This window comes from Bos javanicus, chromosome 22 (genome assembly GCF_032452875.1).
Source record: "Bos javanicus breed banteng chromosome 22, ARS-OSU_banteng_1.0, whole genome shotgun sequence".
In the NCBI taxonomy this organism is placed as follows: domain Eukaryota; kingdom Metazoa; phylum Chordata; class Mammalia; order Artiodactyla; family Bovidae; genus Bos; species Bos javanicus.
Window position 1 is genome coordinate 25,274,895 of NC_083889.1, and position 15,521 is coordinate 25,290,415.

The 15,521-nt window shown below is 33.9% G+C and overlaps 1 protein-coding gene and 1 non-coding gene across 2 annotated transcripts in view; one reads left to right on the forward strand and one right to left on the reverse strand.

Moving 5' to 3' along the window:
- Positions 1 to 14,355, reverse strand: part of CNTN6 (contactin 6) — a 319,039-nt gene extending 304,684 nt beyond the window's left edge. The window contains exon 1 of the mRNA XM_061396383.1: positions 13,826 to 14,355. The gene's annotated coding sequence lies outside the window, so the exon portion shown is untranslated. The remainder of the gene's footprint in view (positions 1 to 13,825) is intronic.
- Positions 4,657 to 4,728, forward strand: TRNAC-GCA (transfer RNA cysteine (anticodon GCA)). The gene has a single exon. It is a non-coding gene; the product is annotated as a tRNA-Cys (tRNA).
- Positions 14,356 to 15,521: the final 1,166 nt, after the last annotated feature.

A 15,521-nucleotide genomic window follows, 5' to 3' on the forward strand; every position in this document is an offset into this window, starting at 1 on the left:
TAACTAACCTTACTGCAGTAATCGTTTTGCAATATAAAGACCTTGCTCAATTTCCAGTGGGGTTACATCCTGATAAATCCAACGTAAGTTGAAAATATAAGTCAAAATACATTTTATATACCTAACCTAACGAACTTCATGTAATTTATTGAATACTATACTAAAAGTAGAAATACAGAGTGGTAGTTTGTGTATCAGCTGTTTATCCTTGTAATTGCCTGGCAGACAGGGAATTGCAGCTGACTGCTGCCCAGCATCAAGAGAGATTATACTGCATACATTAGCCTGAGGAAAAGATAAAAATTCATAATTCCAAGTACAATTTCTACTGAATGTGTATCACTTTCTCAACATCATAGAGTCAGAAAATTGTAAGTTGAGCCATTGCACATTGAGGATTGTCAGTATACATACATCAAAACCTGATGTTATATACCTTAAACTTGCATAATGTATCAATTATATCTGAAAAAAGCTAGAAAACAAACAAAAAACAAGTGAAGAGAGGATTCAGTAATAGGCATACGATAATACTTGATTTCTTGTTTGTATCTATATTGCTCTATTCAAAGTAGACTGCTTTGACATCTACTGAATATACATCATTGAATAAAATGAGCTTTTGTTAAAAAAAATGATTTAGGGATTGTTTGTTACTGCAGCATATCTTGATTTATGAATACTATGATTCTGGACTAGAAGTAAAACATGCTTGTTTGATGGCTTTTATCTTTTTCATTCAATATACCAGAGTATGAATATTTTCCGGTCTAAATCACACACAAAAACTATGCCCAAAGTGCTGTTTGGCAAAGCCAAACACTTCATTATTTTCCTCCAAATTAAGATAGAATCATACTAAGTTAAATGCAGGTTAACAGAAAAATAAGAAATTCTTCTACTGAGCATCTAGAGAAAAAAATTATATATCTCATAATATTTTTAGATAACTGAAATCAAGAAATTATTACATTCCTCACACATAACTTTTTCTCTGTAATTTATAAATTGTTTATGAATCTAAAGGTTTTTACAATTACACATTTTACCCTGAAATCTATTTCCTATTACCTGTATGTACTTTTGAGTCACCATTTTATTTCAAATCCCCATAAAAGTCATGACATACATCAACTCCAAAGACAGAGCAAACACAGTTTGTAGTGATATAATAATGGTTTAAATTTCCCGATTGCTTCATCATGGAGTGGATTACTGTGGTTGCCAAGGGCAGAGATATAAATTAAAGTTTAACATTAATTATCATTTTAATATGTACTATTTTTTACACCATTAGATTTAGATGACATTCTAATAGCATACTTGGAATGAGCACAGATGTATTTGAATTTATGTTTCTTTGGTATATTTAGAATCTACATTTATTAAACAAGCATTTATTGAGCACCCACAACATGGCAAATACTGTGCTAGGTATTAGAACTAAAAAGTTGAAGGCATAGTTCCTATCCTTAAGAGACTTCAAACTTACTGATTCAGACTTGTTTGTGATCTGATGAATTCAGACTTGTTTGTGATCTGATGAATAATCTAGGTCAAATAGTGATTTCATTTTATAAGACGGAACAATAATTTTGTATCATGTATAAGAGTGAAAGTGAAAGTGAAGTAGCTCAGTCGTGTCCAACTCTTAGTGACCCCATGGACTGCAGCTTACCAAGCTCCTCCGTCCATGGGATTTTTTAGGCAAGAGTACTGGAGTGGGTACATTTGGAAGCATTAACTCAATTCAGTTCCTCCAAATTTGTGAAATCCAATCCAGGTATCACTGTGAACATATAGAAACTGAGGTTTAGAGAGTATTTCATACATTTTACAAGGTTTCACACTTAAAATGAAATGAGGCAAACATATTATAAACTTTGAAAAAAGCTTGAAGTATATGTATGAAAATTCAGAGTTATTTCCTTGTATGATGAATTTCTAGAGCATAGGAAAAAAAAATCCCAATGGAAAAAATTGACCAAGAATATAGGCTGACCTTAACAATAGGCATAGATACAACTGGGTCAAACACCATGAAATATTTGCCTGCATTTATGAAAAGAGGTAAGTTAGAGAAATATTGAAATAAAATTTATTTGTGTGGTGGCTTTGCCACTGAATAGAGAGCATTTACAATTAATAACATGTATGGCACCCCACTCCAGTACTCTTGCCTGGAAAATCGCATGGACGGAGGAGCCTGGTAGGCTGCAGTCCATGGGGCCGCTAAGAGTTGGACCCGACTGAGCGACTTCACTTTCACTTTTCACTTTCATGCACTGGAGAAGGAAATGGCAACCCACTCCAGTGTTCTTGCCTGGAGAATCCCAGGGACAGGGGAGCCTGGTGGGCTGCCATCTATGGGGTCACACAGAGTCGGACACGACTGAGGTGACTTAGCAGCAGCAGCAGCAGCATTGTTTATAAATATGCAGGCAATGGGAATTCATCTGCCTGGAAGTACCAAGGAAATTGTCTTCCTAAAGCACAATTTAGTAGTAAACACAGTGACATCTTCAAAATAGTGTACTTTGGCGTATCATTTGACATTGACATTATAATACTAGAAATTTATTTTTAAGGAATCATCAGACATGTGAAAGATCCAAGTACAAGGATATACACACCACAGCATTTTTATAAGTAGTAAATAGATAGAAAAAGCTAAATATCTAATGACAGTTTGTTGTTTTGAGTAAACTTACGGCATACCCATGTGGTGGGATATCCTTCAAATTAGGAGAATATTTATGATACTCAAAATGTACACACTATGTTGATGAATGAAAACCAGTTAAAAACAGAACACATAGATCCCTCCCAATGTTGTATCATACACACACATATACACATGCATACAAGATAACTGAAAATATGCAGGATAATGAGTAATACATATTTTTCTGCATTTCCAAATTTTGTATAATAAATATGTATAATTCTCATTATCAGTAAAAAAAAAGGGGGGGTTAAAAAGTGGTATTCTGTTTGTTTTCAGTTTCCTCCATTGCTATATAGACTAATTTACTAAAGTTTTAAGAATTTAATGTAGTTTGCAAATTTTGAACATATTTCATCATCATAGTGAGTCCACAAGTACCATTTACTTGATGAAAATGAGCAACATTCAGGTAAAGAAGTTGACATGTGATTAAAAAATTATGTGAACATGTATATGAAATGCGATGCTATTTGTTGTTAATCGACAATTTTCAGATTCAACTTATGAATCAACTGGATAGCCTAGAATAAATCACTATATATGATAATAGAGGGAGAATCATTATTCCAAACAAATATGCATTCTTTTTTATATAGTTTTTTTCTGTGTTTCTCACTGCATAAGGTTATTATTTCCTTAAAAATTATCTTGGAATTAAATATTTTATTAAAATTCTAATGTTTATTTCTCAAGTAAGATATAAAATTAATCATGTTAACTCCTCCCAACAGGTAGAGATGAGTATTTAATCAAATTCAAAAACACATATTAGAATTTTAATTCCACAATAGCAGGACTCTTCTCTGTCCTGTTCATAGTTGTACTCCAGTACCTGAAATAGCATCAATCACATAGTAAGGATTCAGTCAGTATTTGTGGGATTAACATATTAGTAAAAATTATTGTAAATGAACCAGGCAGTGAATATACATAGAGGAACAAGTCAGGGCCCAGGCTTTTAGAAACTTAGACACTGGGGAGAGCAAAACCATAATAAATCATAAAAAAATTAAAATATGATCCAAACTTCCATGAAAACAAAGTGACTGTGTCTATAAGACAATAATTGTAAATTCATCCATCACATGTTTTCAATAATTTGTAAAGAAAATATTGAAACATTTTAGTGTTCTGAAATGTTATTTAATTAAACTTGAAAACTCCTTTTACTATTGCTTTATTATCAGTACATTTTATTGAATTATAATGTAGACAGTATTATAATTATTTTAAATGATTGATCTGGATTAACCAGAATTTTTGGATAAATTGAAATAATATCATGTACAAATAAAGGCATGAAAGAAAAGAAGCTAAAACTCTTTAAAAATATACTTTAGGACATCCAAAGATATAGTTATAAGTCTTGAAACGTCAGTGGCATATAATTATTTTTCTGTTGTTCCTCGTTTCTTTGTGGAAAATGACTTTTACCTTTTGACTTTTACCTTTTAAGTGAAGAAACCACTAATGGTAACAGAAATTGTCTCAAGTATTGTGCAGATGATGGACGTGTATTTGTAAATGTATGAAAACTTCTCTCTGGTTCTCTATGTTGAGCCACACAGGACAAATAGATTATTATTTTTTTTAAATACATTATCTCTTTCTATAAGAAAACTGCTTCTGTCACTCTGAACATCTTATAACAATAGATGAAACTGGAGTACAGTCAGCTAAGACAGAGCTTTCCCATCAAAGTGCTCTCCCTATAGCTTGACAGGAAGCAATCTGTATAGACATCATTGGCATAAAATAATGATGTTAGCATCTCTGAAAAAACTGTATTATTTTAAGAGAATTTAATTTTAATATGACTCTTAAATACACACTTTTTGATTTATATATATATGGCAATGTCAGAATTAACATATCTGTGAGCACCACAGATTCACAATTAGGCATGTTTAAGAAGCCCACCAGGGGCTTCCCTGGTGGCTCAGATGGTAAAGCGTCTGCCTGCAATGCAGGAGACCCGGGTTCAATCCCTGGGTGGGGAAAATCCCCTGGAGAAGGAAATGGCAACCCGCTCCAGTACTCTTGCCTGGAAAATTCCATGGACAGGGGAGCCTTGTAGGCTACAGTCCATGCGGTCGCAAAGAGTCGGACACGACTGAGCGACTTCACTTCTACTTCTAAGAATTTGCTAACAAGATTAAAAGCCTAGAAAACATCTTAATGTTACATGTTTGGGGGAAAATTACCTCCATCAATCTTTGAGTAGTTGTAAGCTTTTCATCTCAATAAAACTTTAAGGAATTTCTTAATTTACTTTTATAATAGTCAATAGAAAAGTAGCAGCATATCTGGTTTCTGACTTCTTTCATTTGCTGCTCTTTACTGATTGGAGGAATGTGACAGATGCCAGAGAGGAAAATTATGTTCTTTGGGTAAGAGCTCCATTCCAACAACTATAATACACTCCTGATACTTGTAAAGATACTATAAAAACCTCTATACAGTTTCTTACACAGCCCTGTTAGTCATGCAAATGTAAAAGAAGCCAAATAAATTGAATTTTGAATAAGCAAATAAAAGTTTTGAAAGTAAAGTGTCCATAATGACTTTTTATACACAAGACTGAGAAATTACTAGAAACTTTGAAAGACATAATATTTTAGTTTCTTCTTGCTGCTTTAAAAGGAGACTTTAAAAAAACTTTTAAAATCCATTCAATCCAGTATCTTCACTTCCAATCAGCAGAACTCACCTAAAAGAATGATCTGTTTAGCACTCAGATTTACTGTGTCATTAGAAATTGCTCTGCTAAAAACCATTTTGAATAATTGCTTCTACATTTTAAACTGAGCAACTGAACTGAATTGAGCATTTTAAGAATTTGCTCATCATTAAACTTAAAGAATTAATATAACAACTACTCTCAAAGACTACACAAACTTTCACATATTCTAACTAAATTCTAGAGTGTCGCTTAGCATATTTTCTCATTGAATGAACTGTCCTTTTGGACAGAATCAAACATTTCAGTAAGTTTAAGTAATGTCAGTGGAACCAGTGGAAACACGGATACAGTCAATTTTCTGTACTGTGCTTAGTTGTTCAGTTGTGTCTCACTCTGTGGCCCCATGGACTGTAGCCCACCATGCTCCTCTGTCCATGGGTTCTCCAGGGAAGAATACTGCAGTGGGTTGCCATGCCCTTTTCCAGGGGATCTTTCCAACCCAGGGATTGAACCCAGGTCTCCCACATTTCAGGCGGATTCTTTTTAGCATTATCCATTCCTTATGAGATAATGTGAGCATCTAGGAATTACTGAAAACTTAAGGAAAATAATCTTTCATTTCTGTTAAAAATATCTGTTTTTAAATTTCAGAATCAACTTTCAGATTAATATTTTGGAATGAGTGTTTGCCTCCATTCCTCACATACCATAGAATTGATCCAAAACATAGTAAAAGATATAGATGAGATAATAAGTATCAGAAAAAAACTACCAGCAAGCCAGAAAATTTGATGACTTTCTAAAAGACGGAAAATATGAGGAAAAGTCCAGCCAACATGAAAGTATATGATATTATGCAGTATAATGAGAATGGTATCATTTCTACCACAGGCACATAAAATGTTCTCTAAGTATAATATACCTTTAAAACAAATACATATATGCTATGCTAAGTCGCTTCAGTCGTGTCCGACTCTGTGCGACCCCATAGACGGCAGCCCACCAGGCTCCCCCGTCCCTGGGATTCTCCAGGCAAGCACACTGGAGTGGGGTGCCATTTCCTTCTCCAATGCATGAAAGTGAAAAGTGAAAGTGAAGTCACTCAGTCGTGTCCAACTCTTAGCAACCCCATGGACTGCAGCCTACCAGGCTCTTCCGTCCATGGGATTTTCCAGGCAAGAGTACTGGAGTGGGGTGTGTATATATATATATATATATATATATATATATATATGCATACATATAATAAAACTAAAGTTGTCAATGAAAAATGCTCAGGGGACCAAAAATGAAGAGAAAATTCAAATGTAGACTGGTGAGGAAGTGGTAAAGCCAAAATAACCCAAGGTAAAATGGATCCTGCATGAAATAGGGAATCTTGAAAGACTGTGTTTGTCTGGTAGAAAAAGACTCTCTCATAGGTAGCCAGAGCACCAAGTTTATGACACATTTGGTGGTAGGGCTCAAATTTATCCCATCTGCATGATGAGGTAAAATTTTAGGCCAAAAAGTTAACACAGAAAGTAATCTAAAATAGGAAGAAATTATAGAGCCACTCTAGAGGCAAAAGTGAAGCAATGTTACAGAGAAGCGTCTTCAACTCACATAATGCTGGCCTCTTAGATGGAAAGCAACATCTGCTGAAAGTGAATTTGTCCTAAAAGGAAATCATAAACAGATAATGAATGAGCCACCATGAGGGAGGTCCAGCAGACACCAGTAATGGAATAATTCACCTCTAAAAATTAAAACTAGTCAAACAAACAAAATTCAATTTTGAAATAAGCTTAGTTAAATTTTTGGAGAGCTAAAGGATGGAAGAGAAACTGTTAGTCACAAACAGAATTCAGTTCAGTTCAGTCGTTCAGTTGTGTCTGACTCATTGCAACCCTGTGAACCGCAGCACGCCAGGCCTCCCTGTCCATCACCAATTCCCAGAGTCCACCCAAACCCATGTCCATCGAGTCGATGATGCCATCCAAGAGAATTAAAAAAAAAAAAAAAGAAATAATAGAAATCTAAAAATACTTTCTCAGTGTTTCCCGGCTGGTTCAGTGATGAAGAATCTTCCTACCAATGCAGGAGACATGGGTTCAACCCCTGAGTTGGGAAGATCTCACATGCCACGGAGCAACTACGCCTGTGCACCACAACTGCTCAGCCTGTGTGCCTCAGATCCCTACTGAGTCCATGTGCCGCAGCTACTGAAGCCCACACGCCTGGAGTCTGTGCTCTGCAATAAGAGAAGCCACTGCAATGAGGAGCCCACACACCATAACTAGAGAGTGTCCTTTACTCACCACAACTAAAGAAAAAGCCCACACAGCAATGAAGACCCAGCACAGCCAAAAATAAGTTAATGAATTAAAATTTCTTTTGCTGAAAAGAAAAATAAATACATGAAGTATAGATCTGAGGAAATCACAAAGAATACAACACAAAAAAGGAAAATATAAAAATATATAAAGTAAGACACAGAAGAATAGAAGAATCAAATAATTAATGAGCATCCTGAAGGAAAAAATAAAGAGGTGAGGGGAAGAAATATTAAATATAGAGTAGCTGAGAATTTTTCAAAATTGAGAAAAAACAGAATTAGGAGCTGGTGGAGTCCTAACTGAGATATATTTTTAAAAAATCACACCTACCTACACTACTGTGGTAAACCCAAAGACATTGATGCAAGGAAAATTTCCTAAAATCTACAAGAGTTAAAGACATATATCTTCAGAGTCATAATTAGACTAGGAGCAGTCTTTTCATGAGCAAAAAATTATATTCCAGAAAGTCATCAGACAGAATATGCAAAAATGGTTGAGAGAAAAATATCAGATATCAGTCATTATCAAGTTCTGTAACCAGCTATACAATTATTGTAGATATAAGAAAAATAAGTAATTTTCTCAGACATAAATTTTAAGAGAGTTTAATACTGTTTCTAGAATCACCTTCAAGTGATCTTTAGTATACAGGAAATGAATCCATGAAATGCATGTATGTAGCTAGAAGATGTAGTAAATAAATGTCAGAAAAACATGTCATGTATCTCAGTAAACAGTGACAAAAATACTGGAAACAGTTTAAAAATAAACTGAAAATAAAATAGAAAGGTAGACACTAGGTAAAATATCTTGGGGAAAATTTAAACAAGTCATTATCCTGTTGGTGAGAGGACAGATATATTATCTTCAGCTATTTTAGAAAATATAAAGTTCTATATTACGTTAGGGTATTAATTTTTACTGAAATTCAATAAAGAGAGTATCCAATTTTTAAGACAGTAAAAATGTATACAGAATAATTGATCAGTAAAAGGCAGTAAACAATAAATACAATGAACTGTTGAAATCATCTCTGGGAAGTAGGACTGGAAGGGTAAACAGAGGTATTTTTTAGCCTAGAATGTTTCCTGTGGTTTCAGATTTCATTACTGTTGTTTCCAGGTGTATGTGTTACTTTTTTAGAACATTAAAATTTTAATGTTTTTTAAATATAGAAGAAAATTCTTAGTAACAGGAAAGAAATGCATAAGCATCTTGCCATGGCTTTCTTTGGTGAAAGGAATTATGGCTTTGTGTGTGTGTGTGTGTGTGTTTTGCTTAAAGTGCTTTTTTAAAAAGTGTATTGCATTTATAATCAGAAAATGAAATAAATTCTTAGTCTAGATCAGGTCTGATTGTTTGGTGTATGCAGAAATATCACTTCTGTTTTTAAGCTATATGGATCTGAGGGCCAGCATCTCTAAAGCTTCTCTCAATGCTCCTTAACCTCCATTTTTGTATCTAACTGAGATTTACATCTCCAAATTTAACTTTCTACTAAATAGCCAATATAATTGATTAGATGATAATTGTAATTTCATTATTTTCATTGTTTTATATTATTGCTTCTCAATCCTGAAGCTTTTTAGACAAATGTTATAGTAGTGATACTAAGATAAACATGATTAAAAAACTACTACAATGAGTGCCTATTGATTCCAAAGCTTTCTTTCAAGGTGTTTTCACATATTAACCCATTTAATCCTCTTGCTAATACTATGAAGTATTTTTCTTTCCATTAGAGATGGGGAAGCCAAGGTATAGGGAGGCTAAGTAACTCACCTAAGACCACAAGGCTACTCTGCTGGATGTAGAAAAGAGCAGATATACAGGTGATGGATGGCCCTTCAGCTTGAGTGGCCTGCCATCAGGATCCTGCTTATCACTTTAGACCCATGCAGAGAATGTGACTTAATTGGAACATATTTTACCAGTAAGAACATTCATTTTGTTACTTCATAGAATACATGATTCTTTTATTGCTTCTTTAAAAATATCAATATCTAAATAATTTCATTCATTTATTCATGTAATTGGAAACCGATTATGCTTCACTTTTATATCCACTCTACTGCCATTAAATATTTGAGAGAGCTAATTTTGATTCATGTTACTAGGACCCAAACTCACTGTAAATTATGTTAGGATTCATTGCAAGATAAGTAAGTAGGCCATAGACTCCCTCGTGAAAGACTAATAGAAGATCATAAGAATGGCCTTGACTTTGTTTTTTTTTTTTCTTCCTCTAGTTTGTTCTGTGTTAGGCCTTGACTATAATAAGTATTTAATACTAGAATACACAGTGCACAAAAACTTAATTTTAACTAAAACAGCTCTTGTCACTATGAATAATGAGAATAATTTAATTTTCTAATGAAATTTCCATTTAAAAGAATTTTTCCAAACTGAAAGATTTTTACTTAAAGCTTATTAAAGAGATTTCTATTCCTCTCTTATTTTACAGAAACAACAAAGAAGAAAGAAAAATATAGTGGTGATGGTAGGATCGAAAACAAAGCAAAAACCCCCCAGTCTTCAATGAAAAGTGTGAGTAGACATTATTCCAAAACAGACTCTGAAGCACATTTTCATCACTCCTTAAAAAAAAAAAAAATAGACTTAAAGGAAGGTGCATCAGGATAAAGTGATAATTACCTTCTCCTTCTCTTACTTTTAGGAGGATGCAGTTTACCTCTAAACCTGATACCTTGTACTCCCTGCCCCCACACACTTGAACAGCCTGCCCTACAAGCAAAATATGCTACCATAGTGGTATGTGGTTCTACAATTTGTTGCAATTGTTTAATTATTAACTTACACTGTTGCGTTACTATCATTCAAAATTCATAGTTCATATTAGGGTTAATTCTTGTTATACATTCTTAAGATTATGACAAATATATAATGATATGTATCTGCCAGTATAGTATCATACAAAATCGTTCAGTGCCTTAATTATCATCTCTACTCTGCCTATGCCTCCACCTCTGCCTATTTTAAAAGAAAAAGAAGATCAAAGGGGTGAAGAAAGGGGAAGTGCAGATAAAAAATGTCAATCTCAAGAAGAAGCAGCCCCAGTTTGGAGGAAGTGCTTAGACAGTTATTCTTACATAGAGTTAGTATCTTCTGCATATATTTTTAAAAAGAAAATCAAACAAAGTGAACTGAAAATGTATAAAATTAAAAATAATTTGGATAATATAATAGATGTTGAAGACAGACACATGAGACCCAACATGCCCATAACTGGTGTTCCTAAAGAAAAAGAAGAATATAAAAACTATCTCCACAATTCTCTGGGGGAAAAACATCAAATACATAGTATAACAATAAAAAATTGAAATGAAATAATCTCAAATCAGTGCGGTACATCATCCTCAAGCCAAGTTGATGAAGACTGATCAACTTCAGAACATATTCTGGCAAAAACAAACAACCAAACAAATGAGAATCATGTGGCCATCCATCACAATAAAAGAAAATAATATACAAGGATGAAAACTTCAAATATATCTAAAAACTATTGGACAGCAACATTCAATACAGGAAGTGTCCTCAGCATTGTTTATAAATAGTTACAAACCTCTGAAGGGAAAAAAATATATTTGATTCAAGAAAGATAACTTGTCTTCCATGTTTAAAGCAAATGGAAGAAACATTCTATGTAAGCACACAGAAAATACAGCATCTATGACAGTTTCTTTGATGGAGGGCTAAAAATGAACTCCAGCAACCCAAGAAATGAAGATTCAAAGTAAAGAATACAGGAATGGTAAATTGAGCAATTGGTAAGGACTGAATCTTTTCAAACTTGAAATAAGTCCAAATGAAGACTGTAGGAATTAAGCCAAGATAAAAATACTGTAAATCTCAGTAATATAAAACTGATACTATAATTAAAAATCAGGTGATATGTGTAAGAGAAATAAAGTCCATGTGCTAATTTCTTTATCACAACAAGGACTTATAAGAGATAGTTTAATATTTAAACATTCATTCTAAAAATGACTTCAAACTATTAATAATTTTATAATTATTCTTAACTCTCAGGCAATTTTTTCTGGAGCTAATCTTTCTCTTGGAAAGAAATGAATGCCTGTAATTTTTTTTTTTCAGTTTTATATCAGCTTTCTTTTTTCCCTGCTTAGTCCAAATGTTAAATTCAATACCTTTGTCAGAGTAGGGTAAGATCATGTCTTTTTAACAGAATGTCTGTCTATGGATCTATCTGTCATCTATCTATCTGTCTATCTACCATCATCATTGATCATATTATGTAAATACTTATTTGTAAAAATATAAAAAATAAATATATGGTAAGAAGTCATTCTTACTAAAGTCTTTCTTACTCAATGAATAGCATTGGGTATCTCCAATGATAGTCTTCAAATTTATAATTGTTATTATGGGTGTTGGGAGTTCTTTTTCAAACTTTTAGGTTTAGTTTGAGTTATTTTTAATGAATATACTATATGCTACTGTATTCTAATATGATGTTAAAATAAATACATAAGTGAATAATAAGCAAATATTATTTGCTTAAAAGTCATAACCTTCCTCCTTCACTAAGTTTGGACCAAATACGTAACAATTTGCTAAATGACAATTTAAATTTGTCATTAAGAAAAGTTACATGGAGAATTAAAAAAAAATAAGTATTCTGGAACTTCACTAGAAATGCTCAAAGGAAGTCATGCACTGTAGTTGATGAGATTTTTTTTTATAAGATGTGATAAGTTATGCATTTATATAACCTCATATAAGGGGCCTTATATAAAAGTTTGCAGATTTATATTTTTATAATCTTTGGACTGCATAGCCATGATATTGCTTTTAAAAAATCACTGACGCATCAAAGATGAAATAGCTCTGTATTTTTGTTTGTTATACAAATCAGGTCAGTATTTTTGTATGTGTCTGTTTGTTTTGTGAATTTGTGTAGGTTTACATGTATGAGAGAAGGGAGAGGTAAGGGAGAGTGTGCTTAAATATATTTTTTTCCCATAAAATACAATACACATAAATTGGAAAAGCCTTTTAAAAACAAGAATAAAGAAGATGATAAACAAACCCATCAGACAAATGAAAATTGTTCAAAACAAGCAATTCAGTATTCAACATATGGCTTCTTTTTTTTTGCAAAGATCTCTGAAAAACATTGCCGCTGTAGATAAGATTATGAATACCTCATTTTCCGAATTGATTCTGTGTAATTCTACTGTTCTCCCTATTTTTCCTCTTGGTATAACTTCTATTTAGTCATTCTGTGAATGTTTCTCAGAGGACATAGTCAGGATGCTGATTATTTAAACATAAGTAGTTTACAATTGGAGAAGCAAAACTATGAATTCCAATTTTCCCCCAAACTCCCAATTTTGACAGTATTCCATTAACATAACGGGTTATATGTGGCTAATCTCAGAGCTCTTAAAAGTTTTGTTCCCAAGTCATCAACTTTTGAAACTTTCCATAAAGTATTATACATACCTTAATACTGACAAGCTTAACTATTATAAATGGCAACTTCAGAAACTATTGTCTAGAAGCTACATAAATGGCAAAATATCAGATGAATTTTGCAAGCTCATGTGACCTCCAGTCTTACTTTGCTTCCCTAACCAAAACCCTCCCCAAGGAAACTTTTCCTAAACATTCCTTTAAACCATCCGTTGGACACTGTAAACCCCACCCCTTTACCCTTTGATGAAAAAATTTAGCAATCACATCTTCCATTTGCCGGTACAGAAAGGGCGTAAAGCCATCTGAAAGTACTAGAATTAGCACTGTCATCCCGTCTTGCCCATTAGTTTTACTGCAGCAAAGACTAATGCAACACTGAAAAATATACCTGTAGTCTCTTTCCCTGGTTTGATCCTAAGCTCTTCCGAATACAGATTCAATACATTTTCTTTCACAGGAATAAATGCATTTTAAGCATCAGCATCATGGAAACATAGCATAAATAAAGCAGTGACTTCTCCCCCAACCCAAGCTTTTACCTGTTATGCTAATACAAAGACATTGAAAGGAAGAAAAGCTGCAGCTTGCCCAGCAATATTCTCATTGCAGCAGACAGCACAATTTTGTACTTACAGATCTTACCAGGGAAACGTCTCGGGATCTTTACAATTTTTTCTGCAGAACTCTGTTTCAAGCTCTCAGCCAGGCATGCTGTGCATCCAGGCAGAACCAAGCCGTATGGAACGTCTATGCAGCTGGGAGATAATGGGACTCTTTTTCCCAGCTGGGACTGCAAGCCTTTTATCCACTGAGTACTGCGTGGCTCCTCTCTGGTCTTAAGCATAAAATACGCTCCTCTACTGCTGCATTCCTGACGGAACCTAGACAATTAGTTCTTGAGGCACATGTGCAAATCTCCCGTTTGGAATATTCAAAAGGAAAATTCTCCCTACATTGAAAAGCCAGCTCTATCTTTGTCATCCTTCACAGAATCAGAGAATACTAAGAGCAGCTGCCATTCCAGTGGCATGAAAGATTAAATTCACCCTCCCCTTTTTTTTGACTAGAGATAGTCACTCCTGTTGGGTCATCAGAAAATTTCTTATTGAAAACTGGGTCAGGCTAACTACTTATTAGGCTTCCAAAAGGAAAATAAGTAATTTTTTTTTCTTCCTCTGGTTTCACTGCATTGTCGTTTGCAAGTAAAGATTAAGCCGGTCAAGGGTCTGCCCTGATTTATACTGTATTCAAACGTAAGCTTTCTGAAGCATGCCTGTAACTTCTGCCACTAGTTAGGGAGAAGAGAAAAGGGAAATAAAACCAAAGGATCTTATGCACTGTCACTGAAACCTTTCTAAACCTTTTTTTTTTTTTTTTAATTTGTGCATGAGGCTTCTAAAAGATAGGTAAACACATAAAGAAAGTGACATCCAAAAGAGTAGAGCTGCTCCCCCAGGTAACACACATGTAATCTTTGAGCAGCTCCCAGGTAACACACATGTAATCTTTGAGGCCAAGAGCCACTGTGTATGTGTTTGCAAAACAGCTCTGTAAGGAAAAGAATGCTATTTGTGTTTTGTGACCAACTTTTCAGTGAAACTTTTTAATGTGTTAGGGTTTTGCCATTGGTTTTGAAGGGAGTAACAGCTTGTTGAATGAAAATAAAAAATAGAGAGACCACCTGAATGCAGAGATACCAACACATACACACATGGCTACAACATGAGAGCAAAAAACTTGCTTGCACTTATTTTCATGTTGCAATAAAAATAAATTCACTTCTAACATCTTCAAGTATATGGATTCTGGGAAAACAAAATCCACAAATCGAATATGGGTATCTTTCAGACTCAGTTTGCCTTTATCCGATAAGCCAGAAGGTTTCTGTGACTGCATGTTATGACTACATTCTATGGATTTCTGTGATCACATTCTTCTGTAAAAAATGTCAGTCATATACCTCATTTCTACATGGGGTCTAACTACCATCCTGGGAGGTGTAAGAGAGGAGTTAATGCTTCATAACACTAGATTAATCAAAATGGGCTGTACTATTCTTCCAATTCTTGAAGAAGCAAAATGGAAGAAGTATTTTATAGGGATGATAATTGCCTTACCTGAACCTCTACCTTTTTTTTAATTTAGAGGCATCTCTCTTTTGAAATCAACATATTATTTACTTATAAAAATGCCAATATGCTGAATTTTTCTGAGGATGTGTGAGAAAAATAGTCATAACGTAGTGGGTTTTTCCATGAAGATTTCATTTAATTTAAAAGATGCCCTTTGACCTAAATCTTTAATACCTCTGCCCCATATTCAAAGATAG